The sequence below is a fragment of the Oratosquilla oratoria genome, chromosome 4 (assembly GCF_046742065.1).
Source record: "Oratosquilla oratoria isolate Oo_2021 chromosome 4, ASM4674206v1, whole genome shotgun sequence".
Taxonomy (NCBI): Eukaryota; Metazoa; Arthropoda; class Malacostraca; order Stomatopoda; family Squillidae; genus Oratosquilla; species Oratosquilla oratoria.
In genome coordinates, this window is record NC_134780.1 from 81,654,672 (window position 1) to 81,676,259 (window position 21,588).

Here is a 21,588-nt window from a genome sequence, read left to right on the forward strand (position 1 = left end):
CTACCGTCTGCGGGAAGATATGATTCATATAACGCACCAACCGAACGTAAGCACCTCAAAGTCTCACCCTCTGTTACCCTGGAAATATTTCCAGATTGATATGATCATCATAAAAGATCCTTTCGGATGTGCCTCCGTGGCGCAATCGGTTAGCGCGTTCGGCTGTTAACCGAAAGGTTGGTGGTTCAAGCCCACCCGGGGGCGGTCCTTTTCTTCCACAAGTTCAATGAGTTCATAACGATATGGAAAGATACATTTCCTCAAGCACTGGTTATACAACTCGCTGACCTGATTCTCCTGGCGGCACCGCATGACTTGACACGCAATACTTGACCCACCCAGGGAGTGACAGTAATGGGGTTCGTAGGTCTGGCACAAAGTTGGAGTTGGTGGTGGTGTGGTGGGGTGAAGATCATGGGCACAGGCTCCTCTACACAAGTGGAGACGGTCATTCTTCAGATTACCCTGCACATCGGACAATCTTATTCTCCATGCTTTCAGCCATCAAGTCTAGAAACCCGAATGACAACAACCGGCTCCTCATTACCCTACACTTCATCCAGCAACTGCAACAGTATTGGACTAGAGTTGCCAAGTGGGTATCGACTCATGTCGAAGTACCGGGAGATGATTAGCGGCAGCAATCGAACCAACAAATCTCTTCCAAAACAGGGAAAAACTGGTTATGGCACAATGTCAGAAAGATTTGATCTCCTCTAACAACTCTAATGTGCTTTCATGATGCAATCGTTTAGCGCGTTCTACTGTGAAAGGAAGTTTAGCCTACCCAGAGGTGCTTTCCCTATGCAGTCGCAGTTTATGATGGTATTATGAAATGATAACAAAGATCAACTTCCCAAGACTCTTTGCATCTAGCTCACTTTGTCCCACTGATATCCGTCGAATTGCTCTGACTTCCAGATAAGAGGACATGTTCTCTTTTCGTTTTCGAACTACCTTTACATAATCTAAAGGTCAGATGGCCCGCATGGGGGTCGAACCCACGACCTCCGCGTTATCAGCACGGCGCTCTAACCAACTGAGCTAACGGGCCCTTCAGAAAGGCGTAGATAATGATCAAATTTACCAGTGAAAGATGACACTTTGACGCTGGTTAGGCCGAGTATATGAATTACAACAGATGGTTCGACTAGAGATCGTCACCAGTATCGAACAGGTCTTGTGTGGAAGATACAGAGGTCATCATATAAACTCAAGTTGCAGAAACCTAACGGTAACCAAAACTTCCATGCAGGTCATTTTCTATGATGCGCCGCTGTCAAAATGATGTACACTAATGATATAATTCATCTAGATATATTTAAAAAAGTGGTAACGAAATGTCTCACCAAATATTAAGACAAAAAATCGAATTATACTGACACGGGCGTTCCTCTTTGATCGTCTCCTGAAAGTTCATCTTCAATGCCCTGAGAGTTGGTATGCAGAGTGCCACTGAATGTAATTACTCTCCAAGGAGATGATACTTAACAATCTCACTTAAATGAAATGCTACACCTGCAGTTTCAAAATCTTAAAATATTACCAAATGGAAGCTTGGAAGAAATTGAGAATAACTGGGAGTTTGAGGGAGTGAACGTGGTCATAGGATATCGTTAAATCTTGTAGAATAGAGAGTTACCACTTCTACTACAAAAAGTAATGAGATTTTATCAAGGCGACGAGATTTGGGCCCAGCAATGACAGACATTACACCAAAAGAAAATTATACATTGCAAACTGGATATTTCAATGCCAAAGTATGGAAGATCATGACAGGGAAATGGTGCGTTGGGAAACACTAAGAACGAGAGAGGGGTGGCAAGGATACAATGTCAATAGATTTTTGCAAAGAAATGCAGCCTACAAGTAAAGAGCACGTAATTCAGAAAGAGTTGTAATGATCAGTAGCGAGTTTCATTGAACGAACCGTCATCCATTCCTCTCCCAAACAACTCGCATTAAGATGAGGGGATTCACAAAAGAAAAGGGGTTAATGAAGCAGTGAAATTATGACTCATTAGGAACTAGCCATGATGGTGCCTCGCCCCTGAAGTCCAAGTTGAGCCCAAATTTCCTACTCCTATTTCCCTTCATGAGGACCGTCGAAATGTCGAATGTCCATCTAGTTTGGAACACTAGAAAACAAAAACCCCCGTTGTCACGTTCCATCACTTGAGTTAGTCAGCCCAACGACAATAGTTATTACAAACCCGTATGCCTTGATTAAGAACTTCACCAAGTGAGAAGGCAGACTTGAGTTCCAAGGAACAATTTCCAGCAATTACCTTCCCAATGCTCAATGATTCATCTACTTGTCTGAGGGTCTCAAAAGAAACATGATGCAAAGATTTCTCTCACTCTACCGACACAATAACGTAGACTCTTACCCTGATTATTAATCCGGCTAAGACTATACCATACGAATCAAGGAGGTCCGATCCAGCACTGTACTTTTAGAGGAGGGGGTGCTCTCTCTAAACTGCCCCTTTTATGTGCTTTTGATTAATTGCTCCCCCCAAACAAGAGTCAATATACATCTATTCATCACTACCGTCTCCTGGCAGATACGATTCAAATGACGTATGAACCGAACGTAAGCACCTGCAGGTCTCACCCTCTGTTACCCTGAAGGTATATCCAGATTGGTGTACTCATCATAAAAGCTCCTTTCGGATGTGCCTCCGTGGCGCAATTGGTTAGCGCGTTCGGCTGTTAACCGAAAGGTTGGTGGTTCAAGCCCACCCGGGGGCGGTACTTTTCTTCCATAACTGCAATGAGGTCATACCGAAATGAGGCCTAAGATCCATTTCCTCCGACATTGGTCATGCACCTCGCTGACCTGGTTCTCCTGGCGGCATAGCAGCACCTGACAGAAAGCACTTCCTAATCCTGGAAAAAGGGAGTTATGGCTTTCGCGGGTCAAGAATAAAGGCAGAGTTGGTGTGGAGAGGTGAAGACCATGAGCATTGGCTCCTCTATGGAAGCGGAGACAGTCTTTCTCTAGATTACCCTGCACAGCAATCTTCTTCTCCATGCTTTCAGCCATAAGTCTGGAAACCCGAATGACAACGACCGGCTCCTCGTAATAACCCTACACTTCATCTAGCAAATGTGTTTGCAAGGGAGTCAAGTTCCTCCCAAAGGTTATTGAGCCATGTGGAAGTACCGTGAGACTATGTACGGCGGCAATCAAACTAACCCTTCTCCCCCTTCCGAAACGGGGCAAAACTGATTCTGGAACAAGGCCAGTAAGATTTAGTCTGCTCTATCTAGTGTGCTTTCATGGCGCAATCGTGTTGCGTGTTGCACTGTGAAAGGAACTTTTAGCCTACCCAGGTGTGCTTTCTCTATGCAGTCCCAGTTTATAAGGGAATTATGAAATGGTAACAAAGATGGAATTCCCTGGACGCTATCCATGCACCTTGCGCACTTAGTCCTGCTGACGACATCCGTCGAATTGCCCTGCGAGCCGGTACATCAAACTTCCGCTGTCAAAATGATGGCCTGGGTTTTATGAAATGCACTCAATTATGGTTTCACAAAAAATGAAAACAAAGGAGCGATTTATATTGACTCGGGCGTTCCTGTTCGACCGGCTCCTAAAGGTTCATCTTCAATGCCCTGAGAGCTGGTGTGTAGTGCCACTGAATGTAATTATTCTCCCAAGTAGATGGCTATTAACGTAATGAACCGCTACACTTGCAATATCAGAGCCTTGGCATATTACCAGCTGGAGGCTTAGTTGAAGAGATAGAGAGCAACTGGAGGTTGAGGGAGTGAGCGTGGTCAAGAAAATGTAAATATTGTGCAACAGAATGAGTCATTACTTGTTCTACTACAAATAACAATGACATTTTATTGAGGCGACAAAATTGAGCCCTAACATACAAGATCATACCCTGCAAGTTGGAGATTTCAATGCCACAGCAGGGAAGATCATGCGTTGGAAAACACTAGATACGCGATACAAATGACAAGAATGAAATATTGTTCTATTTTTACAAAGAAATGTCTACTTTAAGAAGAGTAATGCTTAGCAGCGACTTTTAATTAGCGAACTGCCACCCATTCCTTTTTCTCACTAAAGACGATGACGGGTCAATGAGGCAGTGAAACATGACAATGATGCCAAAACCGTATATTAGGGGCAAACATTTAACAATTATCGAACTCCGATGGTGCTAATACATATCAATAGACACCACCACTGGAGTTGACAATAACTTACACGAGAGCCCACCAGCTCGCTGGAATAACACACTAGAGTGACTTCACTCGAAAAAGAATATTCATCACTTTTGACTTCCCTGTTTTCAGTTTTCCTCTGCCACTTCTATTATTTCACTAAGGAAAATCATGGGTCATCGCCGAAAGGATAAAATACTAGTTTGGGATTGCTGAAGCAGTATCCTTGCGATTTGTGATCTTGTGCTCTACACAGGAGACCAGCAGTTTTGGAGCGACCCTGATGTTCAACCCACCCGAGAGACCAACGATTCGTCGAACTATTGAGTCACTTTCTTGAGACTGGTTTGGCGCGATAGAACTTAGGTTTCTCAACCCCCGAAGTCAAAGCTGGGCCCAACTCACTCCTTTCCCACCTTATGAAAAACGTAGAAAATCGTCAAATCCATTTTCAACAAAGTAGAAAATATAACTTCCATGTTACCCTTCCACCACTTGAGTTCGCCAACCCAATGACAATAATGATAACAAAGCAACTTGGCATAATTTCTACCTATTACTAGTCTGAGGGTCTCAAAATCTACACGTTGCAAATATTTCCTTAACCTGTTGAAGAATGCAGCCTCTTACCTTGATAATCCTATTACGACTATACCATAAGCAAGATGAAGGTCTCATATAGTTTGGGCCTTGGGGGAGTGGAGCCCTCTAGGTAATGTCCCTTGTATGTACTTGGATAAGTGTTCATATAGGACTCCTCAATCATTATATTTCAATTGTCTTCCATTTGATAACAGAACAAAACATGTTCTACACTCGCCCTTCTCTTTACGTAAGTAAGCTCCATGGCACTTCTTCACCGACATCAAATGGTCTCCAATCAATTGACAGTATGCAGATATCTATCACCAACTCCAGGCAGATTTGATTCATATGACACAGCAGCCTAACGTAAGCACTCACAGGTCTCGACCAGTTACTTTGGAGTATTTACATATTTCCAGATTTGTATACTCATAAACAATACCTTCGGATGTGCCTCCGTGGCGCAATTGGTTAGCGCGTTCGGCTGTTAACCGAAAGGTTGGTGGTTCAAGCCCACCCGGGGGCGTAATTTTTCTTCTGCTATTGTAATAATTTAAAAGAAATACAGCCAAAGAGCCAATTCCTCGGACTCTTTGGCCATGCGTCTCGCTGGCTTGGTTACGCTAATGGCATCGGAGTCTCCAGGTGCCAGACTCGCTCCGTGTGCCAACCTGATGAAGCTTGGGATATGCAGGGAGCATTATCCCCTTATTCAAACTGGAATAATGTATCTTCATTACGTTAAATGTGGCCCGCATGGGGGTCGAACCCACGACCTCCGCGTTATCAGCACGGCGCTCTAACCAACTGAGCTAACGGGCCCTTCAGAAAGGCGTAGATAATGATCAAATTTACGAGTCAAAGATGACACTTTGACCCTGGTTAGGCCGAGTATATGAATTACAACAGCTGGTTTGACTAGAGATCGTCACCAGTGTCGAACAGGTCTTGTGTGGAAGATACAGAGGTCATCATATAAACTCAAGTTTCAGAAACCTAACGGTAGCCAAAACTTCAATGGAGATCATTTTCTATGATACGCTGCTGTCAAAATGACGTACACTAACGGTATAATTCAACTAGATATATTTAAGAAAGTGGTAACAAAATGTCTTACCAAATATTAAGACTAAAAATCGAATTATACTGACAGAGGCGTTCCTCTTTGATCGGCTCCTGAAAGTTCATCTTCAATGCCCTGAGAGTTGGTATGCAGAGTGCCACTGAATGTAATTACTCTCCATTAGATGGCACTTAACAATCTATCTTAAATGAAATGTTACACCTGCAATGTCAAAATCTTAAAATATTACCAGATGGAAGCTTGGAAGAAATTGAGAATAACTGGGAGTTTGAGGGAGTGAACGTGGTCATTGGGTATTGTTAAATCTTCTAAAATGGACAATTACCACTTCTACTACAAAAAGTAAAGGGATTTTATCAAGGCGACGAGGTTGGGCCCAGCAATGACAGACATTACACCAAAAGAAAATTATACATTGCAAACTGGATATTTCAATACCAAAGTATGGAAGATCATGACAGAAATGGTGCGTTGGAAACACTAAGAACGAGAGAGGGGTGGCAAGGATACAATGTCAATAGATATTTGCAAAGAAATGCAGCCTACAAGTAAAGAGACGTAATTCAGAAAGAGTTGTAATGATCAGTAGCGAGTTTCATTGAACGCACCGTCATCCATTCCTCTCCCAAACAAATCGCATTAAGATGAGGGGATTCACTAACGAAAATAAGGGGTCAATGAGGCAGTAAAATTATGACTCATTAGGAAGGAGCCAAGATGGCGCCTCGCCCCTAAAGTCCAAGTTGAGCCCAAATTTCCTACTATTTACCTTCATAAGGACCGTCGAAATTATCGAATGTCCATCCAGTTTGGAACACTGTAGAAAACAAAAGCCTCCATTGTCACGTTCCATCACTTGAGTTAGTGAACCCAACGACAATAGTTATTACAAACCCGTATGCCTTGATTAAGAACTTCACCAAGTGAGAAGCCAGACTTCAGTTCCAAGGAACAATTTCCAGCTATTACCTTCCCAATGCTCAATGATTCATCTACTTGTCTGAGGGTCTCAAAAGAAACATGATGCAAAGATTTCTCTCACTCTACCGACACAATAACGTAGACTCTTACCCTGATTATTAATCCGGCTAAGACTATACCATACGAATCAAGGAGGTCCGATCCAGCACTGTACTTTTAGAGGAGGGGGTGCTCTCTCTGAACTGCCCTTTTATGTGCTTTTGATTAATCGCTCCCCCCAAACAACAGTCAATATACATCTATTCATCACTACCGTCTCCAGGCAGATACGATTCAAATGACGTATGAACCGAACGTAAGCACCTGCAGGTCTCAGCCTCTGTTACCCTGAAGGTATATCCAGATTGGTGTATTGATCATAAAAGCTCCTTTCGGATGTGCCTCCGTGGCGCAATTGGTTAGCGCGTTCGGCTGTTAACCGAAAGGTTGGTGGTTCAAGCCCACCCGGGGGCGGTACTTTTCTTCCATAACTGCAATGAGGTCATACCGAAATGAGGCCTAAGATCCATTTCCTCCGACATTGGTCATGCACCTCGCTGACCTGGTTCTCCTGGCGGCATAGCAGCACCTGACAGAAAGCACTTCCTCATGCTGGGAAAAGGGAGTTATGGCTTTCGCGAGTCAAGAATAAAGGCAGAGTTGGTGTGGAGAGGTGAAGACCATGGGCATTGGCTTCTCTATGGAAGCGGAGAAGGTCTTTCACTAGATTATCCTGCACAGCAATCTTATTCTCCATGCTTTGAGCCATTAAGTCTGGAAACCCGAATGACAACGACCGGCTCCTCTAATAACCCTACACTTCATCTAGCAGATGTGTTTGCAAGGGAGTCAAGTTCTCTCCCAAAGGTTATTGAGCCATGTGGAAGTACCGGGAGACTATGTACGGCGGCAATCAAACTAACCCATCTCCCTCTTCCGAAACGGGGCAAAACTGATTCTGTAACAAGGCCAGTAAGATTTAGTCTGCTCTATCTAGTGTGTCTTTGTGGTGCAATCGCTTAGCGTGTTCCATTGTGAAAGGAACTTTTAGCCTACCCAGGTGTACTTTCCCTATGCAGTCCCAGTTTATAAGGGAATTATGAAATGGTAACAAAGATGGACCTGCCTGGACGCTATCCATGCACCTCCCGCACTTCGTCTCGCTGACGACATCAGTCGAATTGCCCTGCGAGCCGGTACATCAAACTTCCGCTGTCAAAATGATGGCCTGGGTTTTATGAAATGCACTCAGTTATGGTCTCACCAAAAAAATAAAACAAAGGAGCTATTTATATTGACATGGGCGTTCCTGTTCGACCGACTCCTAAAGATTCATCTTCAATGCATTTTACCAGCTGGAGGCTTAGTTGAAGAGATAGAGAGCAACTGGAGGTTGAGGGAGTGAGCGTGGTCAAGAAAATGTAAATATTGTGCAACAGAATGAGTCGCTACTTGTTCTACTACAAATAATAATGCCATTTTATTGAGGCGACGAAATTGAGCCCTAACATACAAGATCAAACCTTGCAAGTTGGAGATTTCAATGCCACAGCAGGGAAGATCATGCGTTGGAAAACACTAGTTACGCGATACAAATGACAAAAATAAAGTATTAATTTATTTTTACAAAGAAATATCTATTTTAGAAAGAAGAATGATGATTAGCAGCGACTTTCACTTAGCGAACTGCCACCCATTCCTCTTTCTCACGGAATGAAACAAGAGAAGGGCTTCACTAAAGACGATGACGGGTCAATGAGGCAGTGAAACATGACAATGATGCAAAAACCGTACATTAGGGGCAAAAATTGAACAATTATCGAACTCCGATGGTGCTAATACATATCAATAGACACCACCTCTGGAGTTGACAATAACTTGCACGAGAGCCCACCAGCTCGCTGGAATAACACACAAGAGTGACTTCACTCGAAAAAGAATATTCATCACTTTTGACTTCCCTGTTTTCAATTTTCCTTTGCCACTTCTATTATTTCACTAAGGAAAATCATGGGTCATCGCCGAAATGATAAAATACCAGTTTGGGATTGCTGAAGGGGCATCCTTGCGATTTGTGATCTTGTGCTCTATACAGGAGACCAGCAGTTTTGGAGCGACCCTGACGTTCAACCCACCCGAGAGACCAACGATTCGTCGAACTATTGAGTCACTTTCTTGAGACTGGTTTGGCGCGATAGAACTTAGGTTTCTCAACCCCCGAAGTCAAAGCTGGGCCCAACCCACTCCTTTCCCACCTTATGAAAAACGTAGAAAATCGTCAAATCCATTTTCAACAAAGTAGAAAATAAAGCTTCTATGTTACCCTTCCACCACTTGAGTTCGCCAACCTAGTGACAATAATGATAACAAAGCAACTTGGCATAGTTTCTACCTATTACTAGTCTGAGGGTCTCAAAATCTACACGTTGCAAATATTTCATTAACTTGCTGAAGAACGCAGCCTCTTACCTTGATAATCCTATTACGACTGTACCATAAGAATTAAGGTGAAGGTCTCATATAGTTTGGACCTTGGGGGAGTGGGGCCCTCTAGGTAATGTTCCTTGTATGTACTAGGATAAGTTTTCATATAGGACTCCTCAATCATTATATTTAAATTGTCTTCCATTTGATAACAGAACAAAGCATGTTCTACACTCGCTCATCTCTTTACGTAAGTAAGCCCCATGGCACTTCTTCACCGACATCAAATGGTTTCCAATCAATTGACGGTATGCAGATATCTATTTATCACCAACTCCAGGCCTGTAAGCACTTACATGACTCGACTTGTTACTTTGGCGTATTTACATATTTCCAGATTTGTATACCCATAAACAATACCTTCGGATGTGCCTCCGTGGCGCAATTGGTTAGCGCGTTCGGCTGTTAACCGAAAGGTTGGTGGTTCAAGCCCACCCGGGGGCGTAATTTTTCTTCTGCTATTGTAATAAGGTCAAAGAAATACAACCGAAGATTCAATTCCTCGGACTCTTTGGCCATGCGTCTCGCTGGCTTGGTTACGCTAATGTCATCGAAGTCTCCAGGTACCAGACTCGCTCCGTGTGCCAACCTGATGAAGCTTGGGATATGCAGGGAGCATTATCTCCTTGTTCAAACTGGAATAATGTATCTTCATTACGTTAAATGTTAGATGGCCCGCATGGGGGTCGAACCCACGACCTCCGCGTTATCAGCACGGCGCTCTAACCAACTGAGCTAACGGGCCCTTCAGAATGGCGTTGATAATGATCAAATTTACGAGTCGAAGATGACACATTGACCCTGGTTAGGCCGAGTATCTGAATTACAACAGCTGGTTCGACTAGAGATCGTCACCAGTATCGAACAGGTCTTGTATGGAAGATACAGAGGTCATCATATAAACTGAAGTTTCAGAAACCTAATGGTAGCCAAAACTTCCATGGAGATCATTTTCTATGATGCGCCGCTGTCTAAATGACGTACACTAACGATATAATTCAACTAGATATATTTAAAAAAGTGGTAACAGAATGTCTCACCATATATTAAGACAAAAAATCGAATTATACTGACACGGGCGTTCTTCTTCTCCTGAAAGTTTATCTTCAATGCCCTGAGAGTTGGTATGCAGAGTGCCACTGAATGTAATTATTCTCTAAGTAGGTGACACTTAACAATCTCACTTAAATTAAATGCTACACCTGCAGTGTCAAAATCTTGAAATATTACCAAATGGAAGCTTGGAAGAAATTGAGAATAACTGGGAGTTTGAGGGAGTGAACGTGGTCATAGGGTATCGTTAAATCTGGTAGAATGGACAGTTACCACTTCTGCTACAAAAAGTGATGGGATTTTATCAAGGCGACGAGATTGGACCCAGCAATGACAGACATTACACCAAAAGAAAATTATACCTTGCAAACTGGATATTTCAATGCCAAAGTATGGAAGATCATGACAGGGAAATGGTGCGTTGGGAAACACTAAGAACGAGAGAGGGGTGGCAAGGATACAATGTCAATAGATATTTGCAAAGAAATGTAGCCAACAAGTAAAGAGCACGTAATTCAGAAAGAGAATGATCTGTAGCGAGTTTCATTGAACGAACCGTCATCCATTCCTCTCCCAAACTAATGGCATTAAGATGAGGGGATTCACTAAAGAAAATAAGGGGTCAATGTGGCAGTGAAATTATGACTCATTAGGAAGGAGCCAAGATGGCGCCTCGCCCCTGAAGTCCAAGTTGAGCTCAATTTTCCTACTCCTATTTCCCTTCATAAGGACCGTCGAAATTGTCGAATGTCCATCCAGTTTGGAACACTGTAGAAAACAAAAGCCCCCGTTGTCACGTTCCATCACTTGAGTTAGTCAACCCAGCGACAATAATTACAAACCCGTATGCCTTGATTAAGAAATTCACCAAGTGAGAAGCCAGACTTCAGTTCCAAGGAACAATTTCCAGCTATTACCTTCCCTATGGTCAATGATTCATCTACTTGTCTGAGGGTCTCAAAATAAACCTGACGCAAAGATTTCTCTCACTCTACCGGTAAAATAACGTAGACTCTTACCCTGATTATCAATCCGGATAGGACTATACCATACGAGGTCCCATCCAGCACTGTACTTTTAGAAGGGGGGTGGGGGTTGCTCTGAAGTGCCCCTTGGATGTGCTTTTGATAAATTGCTCCCCCCAAACAAGAGTCAATATACATCTATTCATCACTACCGTCTCCTGGCAGATATGATTCAAATGACGTATCAACCGAATGTAAGCACCTACAGTTCTCAGCCTCTGTTACCCTGAGAGATCCAGATTGGTGTACTCATCATAAAAGCTCCTTTCGGATGTGCCTCCGTGGCGCAATTGGTTAGCGCGTTCGGCTGTTAACCGAAAGGTTGGTGGTTCAAGCCCACCCGGGGGCGGTACTTTTCTTCCATAACTGCAATGAGGTCATACTGAAATGAAGCCTAAGATCCATTTCCTCCGACATTGGTCATGCACCTTGCTGACCTGGTTCTCCTGGCGGCATAGCAGCACCTGACAGGAAGCACTTCCTAATCCTGGAAAAAGGCAGTTATGGCTTTCGGAGGTCAAGAATAAAGCCAGAGTTGGTGTGGAGAGGTGAAGACCATGGGCAATGGCTCCTTTATGGAAGCGGAGACGGTCTTTCTCTAGATTACCCTGCACAGCAATATTCTTCTCCATGCTTACAGCCATTAAGTCTGGAAACCCGAATGACAACGACCGGCTCCTCTAATAACCCTACACTTCATCTAGTAAATGTTTGCAAGGGAGTCAAGTTCTCTCCCAAAGGTTATTGAGCCATGTGGAAGTACCGGGAAACGAAGTATGGCGGCAATCAAACTAACCCCCGGGTCCAGACGAAAATTTTCCGAGAATGCTTAAGGAGTGTAAATTTGAAATCTGCGACCAGTCATCTGAAATATTTAATAAATCAGTAGACACTGGTTTTTTGTGCCTACTGATTGGAGGCAGGCAAACGTTCCTGTTTTTAATAAGTGAGATAGCCTACATGCAACTACAGGCCAATCAGTTTGACATCGGGTTTAGGTAAAATGCTTGAATCAGTAATAGTAAATAGACTCAGAGAGCACATCGAAAGGCATAATTTAATTCGTGATTCACAACATGGTTTCTCCAAGGGTAAGTCATGTGTGACTAATCTTCCATTCTTTTACACTAAAGTATAAAAGACGTCAGATAACAAACAATGATAATTACGATGTTATTTTCCTTGACTTTAGAAAATAGTTCGACAAGGTGCCACACCAGAGACTACTAAATTAAGTCAAAGCCCATGGTATAGGAGGAAAAATGTTAGAATGGGTTAGAGCTTGGATTAGTAACAGAAAACAGCGTGTCACCATAAATGGAGCAAAATCTAGGTGGGGCAATGTTACTAGTGGGGTCCCCCAGGGCTCGGTTTTGGGTCCCTTGTTGTTCATTATGTACATAAACGACTTAGACGATGGGATAAATAGTGATGTTAGTAAGCGGACAACACTAAAATAGGACGCCTAATTAGGTCAGGAGACGACGCAGAGATTCTGCAAGAATGATCTTAACAAATTGTTCACATGGTCGGTGAAATGGCAAATGAACTTTAATATCTCTAAGTGTAGCGTGATAAACGTAGGGCTACACAACCCCGAAAATAGATACAGCTTAGATAACACGCTTTTACAGAAAACTGAGTGCGAGAGGGACTTGGGAGTTCTAGTGAGTCCGGACCTTAAAACCAGGAAACAGTGCATAAGCGCCAGGGATAAAGCTAACAGACCATTAGGTTTCATTGCTAGGACGGTAACGAATAGAAGTGCAGAGGTAATTAATACACTCTACCTAGCGATAGTTAGACCCATCCTTGAGTATGCGGTACAATTTTGGGTCTCCGTCCTACAGAATGTACATCAATTCACTAGAATCAGTACAGAGAAGAATAACCAAAATGATACATGGACTCAGAAATTTACCTTACGAATAGAGGCTTAGGCACCTTAACTTACGCTCTCTGGAAAGATGCAGAGTGCGGGGTGACCAAATAGAGGTGTTCAAGTGGATCAAAAGCTTTAACAAGGGTGATGCAAACAAGGTCATCATATTAAAACAACAGGGCAGGACTCGCAGTAATGGGTATAAACTGGACAAATTTAGATCTAAGAAGGAAATAGGCAAGAATTGGTTTACTAATAGGGTGGTCGACGAATGGAATAAACTTAGTAACCATGTAGTAAGCGCTGAAACTATCAGTTGTTTATAGAAACGATTAGACAACTTTATGGATGGGGATGACAGGTGGTGATGGATACGGAGCTGCCTAGTGCAGGCCTTATTGTCTCTTGCAGTCTCCTTCATTCTTATATTCTTATGTAACCCATCTCCCTCTTCCGAAACGGGGCAAAACTGATTCTGGAACAATGGGAGTAAGATTTAGTCTGACCTAACAACTCTAAGTGTGCCTCCGTGGCGCAATCGTTTAGCGTGTTCCACTGTGAAAGGAACTTGTAGCCTACCCAGGTGTACTTTCCCTATGCAGTCCCAGTTTATAAGGGAATTATGAAATGGTAACAAAGATGGACTTCCCTGGACGCTATCCATGCACCTCGCGCACTTCGTCCCGCTGACGACATCCGTCGAATTGCCCTGCAAGCCGCTACATCAAACTTCCAGATAAGAGGGCGTGCATCTTTCCGTTTTCGGATAACTACCTTTACATAATCTAAAGGTCAGATGGCCCGCATTGGGGGTCGAACCCACGACCTCCGCGTTTTCAGCACGGCGTTCTAACCAACTGAACTAATAGGCAGTTCAGAATAGCGTAGATAATCATTAATTTTGCAACGGGTTAAAACACTTAGACGTTGGTAAGGCCTGAGTATCTGAATTACAACAGCTGCATCGACTAAAGACTGTCGCCATTACCGAACAGGTCTAGTGAGAAAGATACAACCGTCATCTTATCACCTAAAGTTACAGGGCCCGAATGCAAGCATTTCTCTTGTGATAATTTTCTATGATACACCGCTTTCAAAATGACGGCCTGGGTTTTACGAAATGCACTCAATAATGTCTCACCAAAAAATTAAAACAAAGCTATATTGACGAGGGGGTTCCTGTTCGACCGGCTCCTAAAGGTTCATCAATGCCCTGAGAGCTGGTGTGTAATGCCACCGAATGTAATTATTCTCCAAGTAGATGGCTTTTGAATCAACCAAATGAACTGCTACACCTGCAATATCAGAGCCTTGGCATATTACCAGCTGGAGGCTTAGTTGGATAAAGAACAACTGGATTGAGGAAGTGAGCGTGGTCAAGAAAATTTAAATATTGTGCAACAGAATGAGTCACCACTTGTTCTACAAATATTAGTTCCATTTTATTGAGGCGACGAAATTGAGTCCTAACATACAAGATACCTTGCAAGTTGATGACGGGGATCCCTTCGGGCTGCGTCATGTTTTTCTCACACACATTCCCCCACCCCCCAATGTTCCATTGCTTACCCTTTTCTCATATGATATATATATATATATATATATATATATATTATACATATATATATGATATATAATGAATTTTGCTATTGGAGAGCTTTCTGTAAAATAAACTATCAAACTTTTTTGTTAGGTTGCCCACCCAATGAGGGACCCCGTGTTCAATGTAGGACAGTTTCCCATGGTAATATTGCCTTGAGAGTGAGTCGGCAAGGAAGAGCATTTTTAAAGATATGTAAGAATTTATTAGGAAAGCCATATTTTTAGGGTAGGACAGAATAACCCTTTATAGAGTACTGAGTGTTCGAATTTTATGCAGTGTATATTTTAGGAACTTAGATGACACCCCGACGACCAGATTCACGGAGCATGTTTTTATTATTTTAGTATAGATTCCACTAGGAAAGGATTAATGCTGATCACTTTTAACTTACTACCCTTTGCTCCTGCTGGTCGTAGTTATCTCCTTTACCACCGTCTCTATGACTTCACTTCTTTGGCACGATAGGAGCACTTGTTGTCAACAACAAAATACTAAATTGACTTGAATAGTTTTGAAGAGAAACACCTCATACCCAGGGTCATAACGAAAAGACTTTGAGATGAATCAACCCCGTACACGGGTTTTGAATGTAAGTCAAGCAGGCTGGCGGCAGTCAAAAGGCATAAGTACTCATTGTTACGGGAGGAGTTGAAACAAAATTATTAACGTTAAGGTATTGCCTGAATGACCTTAAATCGGAAACTACCTGTATGACTTTAATGGGAAATGTTTATTCTTTGATCATATGGTCTTGCTATAGGGAAATTGACTCGTGCTTGTTTGCAATTGGTATATCACTTTGTATTTTCATAGAATTATCCATACATGTATACATACATACTATATATATATATATATATATATATATAAATGAAAAATAGAGAAATGTCTAGATGAACTTGTTTTATCATTGGTGATGACCTTCAGCGGCCCGTTAGCTCAGTTGGTTAGAGCGCCGTGCTGATAACGCGGAGGTCGTGGGTTCGACCCCCATGCGGGCCATATGACCTTTATACAGTTGAAATACTCCTATTGGAAAAAGGAAGGAACGCCTCCAATATATCCTGAGGCTCGTCAGAGTGGCACGCTGAGCGAGTCAGCTACCTCGAAAGTCCTCGATGACGTCAGTGAAACCTAGTCAGCGAGACGCATGGCCAAAGTCTGAGGAAATAGATCTCCGATTTCATTTCGTTGACCTCTATTGTTTCAGAAGAAAATCTACGCCCCCGGGTGGGCTCGAACCACCAACCTTTCGGTTAACAGCCGAACGCGCTAACCGATTGCGCCACGGAGGCACATCCTAGTCTTTTTTTGTTATGAGTACACCAAGCAGGGATGTCTTTCAACATGACTGAGTAACTGGGGATGAGACTGAAAGTCCTTAGTACATATTATATATATATATATATATATATATATATATATATATATATATATATATGTATATATATATATATATAATATATACAGTATATATAATATATATATATATATATTATATATATGTATGTATATATATATGCGGTGTCTGAGTCAAAGAAAACACACCCTAACCCTTCCCATAACCAGACCCATTCGTTGTCCCTCGATCTTAGTAGCATGTGGACGAATGGCCATACACAACATCACTCAGGTCAGGGGTAATGCAGTAGAATACACCTCCACTGCTACCGAAACCGAGGGCTACGTTAGTCACCATCATTTCATTATATGTCGATCAGTCCGATATTTACAATACATGGAGTAGGTATGAAGGTTCCTTCGGGCCGCGCCATTTCCGCATCCATTTACAAACACTTCCTTGCGTGACAACAATCTAACAAAGGTACCATACCAGCTTCCATTTCCTTCAGTGCTCCTTCTAACTCCACTTTTCCTACAGCCCCATAATTCTCCTCTCACAGACATTTCCCAGATTTCACCTTCTACCACAACCAAACCCTGCCTATCTACGTTGAGGAAACCCCTGAAATAATCTACCAATTTTCCCATTACAGCCCTCGCTTTCATATTAGTCCATTTGCACACTTTATTTTCTCTGTCCCACTCTCCCCTGCCCTCTCAGTGTTATCACTTCCAAAACATATTTTTGTTGTTTTCAAAATTATCCTTCAAACAACCCACTGTACATCCACTCTCCTCTTGACCTCCCTCACTTTCCGTTTCGCTTCCACTCTATTCTGTACTTTCTTTTCCTTTTCTTCTTTGCAGTCAGTCTTTATATGCTTGTTTCTTTTCCATCATTGCTCTTACCTCATCCCACCATTCGCTCTCTCCCCTTGTGTTCTCTCTGATCCTCCTCATCCCACTTGCCGTCTTTCCGCAGTATGGCACTTCCTCCCTGAAACTTCCCCATTTTTCCTCTATTCTTTTTCTCCTTTTTCTTCTCCCCTATTCTCTCAGTTTAACCTCGTGTGCTTTCTGTATTACTTTTTATTTAATTGTACTCACCACCGCTTCTCCATCTCCCTCAATTTCTTCTCCCCTCCACTTAACCTCCACTCTTAGTTTTCATTTTATCATATTTTGATCTGAGAATCCATTGCCCTCTCCCCTGAATATATTGACGCCCCGAATTCTTCCAATTCTTTTGAGTATCACCACATAGTCCATTACTGCCCTTTTGACTACCTTCTCAGTCATCACCCTGGCCCACATATACTTATGCTCGTCTCCTTCATGTGTGCACTATCATTTCCACTTCATTATGCATCTCCATACTACAACATCTCGCTAATCAATTCTGGCATCAGGATTCCCCAACACAACTAATTTTACATTTCCCAAATTCCACGTATAAATAAATTTAAAAATCTTCCTGCAGCTCTTCACTTTGTTCACAGCCAAGGCCGTATGAATTCACAAAAGCCCATATTTTCCAACTGAATTACATCATCCCCCACAACGTCCTTCATGACTTCCATCACCCACCTGTTTCGTCATTTACCAGTAGTACTACTTCCCACCCTTGCCCCAACGCCATTCCTGACAACCTAATCACCGAATTCCCAAATCCCAACTAATCAAACGTGACAAAGAATAGGTTAAGGGTATAGTATTCGTATAATAGCATCTCATCACTCCTTTGTGAGAAGAGAGTTTACTCTAACCTAAACATTTGAGTGGATATGCCGAGGACAATATTTTTCAAATAGGTATTACTCTTACTCCGCTGGTCTTCGGGGCACTTGGTGATCCATAACTGTTTTTGAAACGTCTCGCCATGTCTGTCGGTGTTGTGCCACCTTCCATTCTTTTGGTTCCATTCCGCATATCTGCACATCAACACACCCCCTCAGTCTTTTCTAGGTCGTCCTAGTGGCCGTCGTCCATGACTCTTACTATTGAATACTTTCTTCAGTCACCTGTCTTCTTGCATTATTGCAACATGTCCCGCCCATAAAAATCGTTTTAATCTGATCATATTTTTGTTGTGGGGTTGTTTTGTTTGTTCTCTTATTTCCTAGTTATGTCATATTCCTCATTCCTGGCTTTAGCTGTCACGCGCAAGTTCAGAAATTCTCCGTTAGATTCTGTTTTAAAGAAATTAAATTTTATTCATCATAGCTTTCGTAAGGGCCTATGTTTCACTGCCGTACAACATCAATAGTTTCATAAGAACATAACATAAGAATGAAAGAGACTGCAAGAGACAATAAGGCCTACACTAGGCAGCGCCATATCCATCACCACCTATCATCCCCATCCATAAAGTTGTCTAATCGTTTCTTAAACCAACTGATAGTTTCAGCGCTTACTACATGGTTACTAAGTTTATTCCATTCATCGACCACCCTATTAGTAAACCAATTCTTGCCTATTTCCATCTTAAATCTAAATTTGTCCAGTTTACAACCATTACTGCGAGTCCTGCCCTGTTTTAATATGATGACCTTGTTTGCATCACCCTTGTTAAAACCTTTGATCCACTTGAACACCTCTATTAGATCACCCTGCACCGTCTTTCCAAAGAGTGTAAGTTAAGGTGCCTAAGCCTCTATTTGTAAGGCAAATTTCTGAGTCCATGTATCATTTTGGTCATTCTTCTCTGTACTGATTCTAGTGAATTGATGTCCATTCTGTAGGACGGAGAGCAAAACCGTACCGCATACTCAAGGATGGGTCTAACTATCGGTAGATAGAGTTTAATAATTATCTCTGCACTTCTATTCGTTACCGTCCTAGCAATGGAACCTAATGGTCTGTTAGGTTTATCCCTGGCGCTAATGCACTGTTTCCTGGTTTTAAGTTCCGGACTCAATAGAACTCCCAAGTCTCTCTCGCACTCAGTTTTCTGTAAAAGCGTGTTATCTAAGCTGTATATATTTTCGGGGTTGTGTAGCCCTACGTTTAACACGCTACACTTAGAGATATTGAAGTTCATTTGCCATTTCACCGACCATGTGAACAATTTGTTAAGATCATCCTGCAGAATCTCTGCGTCGTCTCCTGACCTAATTAGGCGTCCCATTTTAGTGTCGTCCGCAAACTTACAAACATCACTATTTATCTCACCGTCTAAGCCGTTTATGTACATAATGAACAACAAGGGACCCAAAACCGAGCACTGGGGGACCCCACTAGTAACATTGCCCCACGTAGATTTTACTCCATTTATGGTGATCCGCTGATTTCTGTTACTAATCCAAACTCTAATCCATTCTAACACTTTTCCTCCTTTGGCATGGGGTTTGATTTTATTTAGTAGTCTCTGGTGTGGCACCTTGTCGAACGCTTTGCTAAAGTCAAGGTAAATAACATCGTAATTACCATTGTTATCTGACGCTTTATATACTTTAGTGTAAAAGGATAGAAGATTAATCACATGACTTACCCTTCGAGTAAACCTGCTGTGAATCACGAATTAAATGATGCCTTTCGATGTGTTCTCTGAGTCTATTTACTATTACCGATTCAAGCATTCTACCTATAACCGATGTCAAACTGATTGGCCAGTTGCATATAGACTATCTATCTCCTTAAAAACAGGAACAACGTTTGCCTGCCTCCAAGCAGTTGGCACAAAATCAGTGTCTACTGATTTATTAAACATTTCAGATAACTGGTCGCAGATTTCAAATTTACACTCCTTAACCATTCTCGGAAAAATTTCGTCTGGACCCGGGGATTTTGTAGTTTTTAAGTCGTTCAATCTGCTTGACTACTTCTTTACTAATGCTGATATTAGACTACTTTCTTCATCCCCTCAGAAAATCGGATCGCAGTCAGGTACTTTATCTAAAATCTCATTAGTAAACACTGATAGAAAATAATTGTTAAACTCCTCACTCATTTTTCCTCCGATTCTATCATGACATTTTTCATTGGTCCTATTCTTTCTTTATTTTATGTTCTATAGAGATGATAGAAACCCCTTGGGTTGGATCTTGCTTGACTGGCAACCTTAATTTCATCATTGTGTTTCGCTGTACGTGTATTCTTTTTAACCAGCTGTGCCATTTCGTTATATCTTGATTCAAGGTGTGATTCCCCGTTTTTATTTTTACGTAAAGTCCTCTTTTCATTCCGATCTCGTGTTTGAATCTGCCCGTCATCCATTTGGAAGTATTACTATTTTTCCGTGTTGACTTCTGGGGGATGTATTTTGTGCATTAATAACTAGATCAGTTAGATTGCTATACATTTCATCTAAATCGCTGTCCTGTCTGAGCCCCTGCCCCCAAGTGACTTGACTCAAGGTATTCATATTACCCTCCGTGACCCGACCCCTGGTCAAGTACCGAGACCTGACCCCCCCCCCCCGTCGACAATGTGCGAAACGTCCGTATAACATTTCATATTCAATTTCAAATAGGTTTTTATATCGTCAAAGTTTGCTCTCCTGAAGTCTGGCATTTGGAGGTTATTCGTACTTTTTAATTCTTCCCAATTAATATTAAATCTTATTTATGATGATAGCTAGAGCCTAGACTATCTCCCACTTTTACGTTGATCATTAGGTGTTCATTATTAGTTAAAAGTCTAGGGTATTTTCTCCCCGCGTAGGATCGGTAATCACTTGTTTTAGGAAATTATCCTGCACCACATCTTGAATTTCTTTGTTTCCTGATCCATCAAAGTTTCCCAGTCAATGTTTCTATAATTAAAATCTCCCATGATCACAACGTTTTTGTACTGGGACGCTCTGTGAATTTCATGAATCAGGGGATCAGTCTGCTCAATGCTGAGGTTAGGAGGTCTATACAAGATGCCAATGGTAACTTTCTTATTCTTGCCTATAATCTCTACCCAAATAGATTCCGTACAGTCCTCTTCCTAAATAGAATTGTTGATAATACAGTTTATTGTATTTTTAACGAAAAATGCTACACCTCCCCCACTCCTGCCAACCCTATCCTTGTGAAAAAAAACTATATCCTTCTATTTCGATTTCCGGAAGGAAATGTTCATCAGCCATGTTGATCCAGGATTCAGTAATAGCTATAATATCGAAATTCTCTACGCATGCTTTACCTCGCAGCAAATCAATTTTGTTAATTATGCTTCTGCTATTTGTATAGTAAACTTTTAAGTTTATCTTTTCTCCACCTGCTTTGGTGATTCTTTTCACAGTCCATTTCTAAGTTATTTCAATTGCCCAAACTATATTCCGATACTTCCCCCCCCCCCTCTACACTCACGTAATCTACCCGAAAAAAAAAAAAAAAATGTAGGATGCCTAATTCTCACTCAAGGAATTCAGCAAGGAGCCGAAATCCTCTGA

The 21,588-nt window shown here is 42.0% G+C and overlaps 1 protein-coding gene and 11 non-coding genes across 12 annotated transcripts in view; 7 read left to right on the top strand and 5 right to left on the bottom strand.

Moving 5' to 3' along the window:
* The window catches only part of LOC143024572 (dynein axonemal heavy chain 7-like), a 377,264-nt gene that overhangs the window by 245,006 nt on the left and 110,670 nt on the right, over positions 1-21,588 (bottom strand). The gene's annotated exons all lie outside the window — the stretch shown is intronic.
* TRNAN-GUU (transfer RNA asparagine (anticodon GUU)) lies at positions 131-204 on the top strand. The gene has a single exon. It is a non-coding gene; the product is annotated as a tRNA-Asn (tRNA).
* On the bottom strand, positions 981-1,054 carry TRNAI-GAU (transfer RNA isoleucine (anticodon GAU)). The gene has a single exon. It is a non-coding gene; the product is annotated as a tRNA-Ile (tRNA).
* TRNAN-GUU (transfer RNA asparagine (anticodon GUU)) lies at positions 2,681-2,754 on the top strand. Its single transcript has one exon. It is a non-coding gene; the product is annotated as a tRNA-Asn (tRNA).
* On the top strand, positions 5,226-5,299 carry TRNAN-GUU (transfer RNA asparagine (anticodon GUU)). The gene has a single exon. It is a non-coding gene; the product is annotated as a tRNA-Asn (tRNA).
* TRNAI-GAU (transfer RNA isoleucine (anticodon GAU)) lies at positions 5,522-5,595 on the bottom strand. The gene has a single exon. It is a non-coding gene; the product is annotated as a tRNA-Ile (tRNA).
* On the top strand, positions 7,218-7,291 carry TRNAN-GUU (transfer RNA asparagine (anticodon GUU)). The gene has a single exon. It is a non-coding gene; the product is annotated as a tRNA-Asn (tRNA).
* On the top strand, positions 9,672-9,745 carry TRNAN-GUU (transfer RNA asparagine (anticodon GUU)). The gene has a single exon. It is a non-coding gene; the product is annotated as a tRNA-Asn (tRNA).
* TRNAI-GAU (transfer RNA isoleucine (anticodon GAU)) lies at positions 9,973-10,046 on the bottom strand. The gene has a single exon. It is a non-coding gene; the product is annotated as a tRNA-Ile (tRNA).
* Positions 11,655-11,728, top strand: TRNAN-GUU (transfer RNA asparagine (anticodon GUU)). Its single transcript has one exon. It is a non-coding gene; the product is annotated as a tRNA-Asn (tRNA).
* TRNAI-GAU (transfer RNA isoleucine (anticodon GAU)) lies at positions 15,793-15,866 on the top strand. Its single transcript has one exon. It is a non-coding gene; the product is annotated as a tRNA-Ile (tRNA).
* On the bottom strand, positions 16,086-16,159 carry TRNAN-GUU (transfer RNA asparagine (anticodon GUU)). Its single transcript has one exon. It is a non-coding gene; the product is annotated as a tRNA-Asn (tRNA).